We start from the raw sequence: 2,823 nt of genomic DNA on the forward strand, positions 1-2,823 counted from the left end.
GGCTCGATCAAAACGTGGTTCTTGATCTTACCCAAGTTCACAAAATGCAATCCATCATGGAAAGGGATGAGAAATAAGGGGTGGTCGTTTTATTCTCGGAGTCCTGGTGTGGTGCTGTAGGTTAAGTACTGGTTTGCTAACCACAGGTTGGTAGTGCAAACCCACCGGCTGCTCCTTGGAAACCCTATACAGCACTGCTATGAGTCAGAACCAGTGTGACAGCACTTAACAACAGTTTTATTCTCCACCACCTGTCACTTGTCATACTGTAGGGCTTTTATGTTGCTGTGATGTTGGAAGTTATGGCACTGATAGTTGAAAGATCAGAAAGGTTACCCATGGTGGCCAGGCTTCAGCAGAGCTAAAACCTAGGACAAACTAGAAAAGAGGGCCTTGCTATATATTTCTGAGAATTAGCCAATGAAAACCTTATGGGATACAACAGTTTTATCTGGCTCATTTGCTTTGGACACATCATCAGGAGGGAATCAATAGCTGGGAGATGACATTATGTTTGGTGAAGTAGAAGAGAAACAAGGGTAAGGGAAGCCCTTAGTGAGATGGATTGGCACAATCAATATCTGTAATGATAAACTCAGACATGCTGGTAATTTCGAGGATGATGCAGGGCTGGGCAGCATTTTGTAAGGTTGCCATGAGTTGAATGGACTCGGTAACAGACATTTACCTCTATCTCTAGATATGTTTCTAATGGAGGACACTTGAGAATGCTACAGAAAGAATAGTTGCAGAATTCAGGTGATAGCTCAGGCAGAAAGGAGTGCAATACATAACAGGAGTCAAAAGGTTATCCTATGACAGGAGAAAGGATTGAATTCTTAGAGATGGAAGGGAGGTTGTATGTAGGGATGTATATTCCATTGATACTTTAATAGGAGGATGGCAAGGTGAAAATCAGAGCTCTTATTGTTGTAAATGGAGTAAATGAAACATGTTAAATAGAGTGACCAGGAAGTAAAGTCAAGACGTTGGAATTTTTCTTGAAGCCAGGACAAAGAAACAAGACTTAAGTGTGGTTCTAAGATGGACCAAAAGCACGTAACTTCGGACTGAGTAATTAAATAAAGACTGGGAGTTTGGTTGCTAAGAGCAACATAGACAAGGAAAAGTACAGCTTCCACTGATCTGGGAAGAAGAGCTTTTGCAATGAGAGTTGTGATTCAGTGCAACGAAAGAACTATATCTGTGTCACTTCTCTGTCCAGCACAAAACTGTATTTGCGTTTGATGAAGTGAAAGGGCAGCAATAAGGAATTATGACAAAGGGGACCAGCATGGAGAGCCTTTGATGGACCACTTACTTGAATCTGAACCTCCAGTTCAGTGGTTCAAGTGATGAAAATTAGAACAGTATTTCTAGCAGTTTCTCAACCTTAGCATGACTGACATTTTAGGCTGGATAACTTCTAGTTGTTGGGGACTATCTTGTACATTATAATGCTTAGCAGTAGCTCTGGTCTCTACCATCTAGAAGTTAGTAGCAATCACCCAGTTGTAAAAGCCAAAAATGTGCCCAGACATTGCCAAATGTCTTCTGATGAGAAAAACCACCCCCAGTGGAGAATTACTGATTTTGAGGTAAATGGTCAATATTTTTTCCATGTTACTAAACTCCCATTGCAGTGGGAGGATTTGGGATGAAGAGCCAAATGACTTTTCTGAAAATAGGCAAGAAACTAAACATCTAGTAGATGATTGGCCAGGTCATTCTTGGTATACGTTGTTATTATTGCTAGGTACTGTCAAGTTGGTTCCAACTCTGAGACATTAATAGGGTTTCTGAGGATGGAAGTCTTTACAGGAGTAGAAAGCCTCATCTTTTTCCCATGGAGCAGGTGGTGAATTTGAACTGCTAACTTTGTGGTTAGCAGTCCAGTACTTATCCTATAGCACCACCATTCTTGGTAAATACATACAACAAAAGCTTCTGTAGCCATTGCAAATAATGTCAAATATGTTAACTTGGAGATACGTTCCTGATTAAGTGAAATAATCAGGTATATCTCTATATACTTATGCCTATATATGCTTATCTATATAGAAATACAGAGTCTTGGTGTGGTGCTGCAGTTTAATGCACTGGACAGCAATGTTGGTGTGAATCTCAAGTTCAGCAGTTCAAGCTCACCAGCTACTCCTCGGAAACCCTATACAGGGTTGCTATGAGTCAGAGCCACAACAATATAGATATACAGGTAATTCACTTAATCAGGAACATAACTCCATATTCATACGTTTTAAATTATTATTTGCTGTGGCTATATAATCTTTTATTGTATGTATATACCAAGAATGGTGTTACAATAAGATAAGCACCGGAATACTAACCACAAGGTTGGCAATTCAAACTTACCAGCTGCTCCATGGGATAAAGATCTACATCTGTATATCTGTATCTATAGAAAGGATTCCTGGTGTGGTGCTGTAGGATAAGCACTGGACTGTTGACCACAAGGTTGGTGGTTCACACCCATCAGCTGATCCTATATGGGGTCTCTATGAGTTGGAACCTAGTTGATGGCACTAAACAGCAATCTCTCTCTCTCTCTCAATCTCTGTGTGTGTTTGTGTGTGCGTGTGTGTGTGTATTTGTTGTTGTTGTTAAGTACCATGGAGTTGGTTCCGACTCATAGTGACCCTACACAAGGTTTCCAAGGCTGCAAATGTTTATGGGAGCAGACTGCCTCATCTTTCTCCTGCGCAATAGCTGGTAGTTTCGAACTGCTGACCTTGAGGTTAGCAGCCCAATTCATTACCACTATGTTACCAGAGATTTCTCTCTCTCTCTCTCTCTCTCTCTCTC

This window comes from Chrysochloris asiatica, unplaced genomic scaffold (genome assembly GCF_000296735.1).
Source record: "Chrysochloris asiatica unplaced genomic scaffold, ChrAsi1.0 scaffold00072, whole genome shotgun sequence".
NCBI lineage: Eukaryota > Metazoa > Chordata > Mammalia > Afrosoricida > Chrysochloridae > Chrysochloris > Chrysochloris asiatica.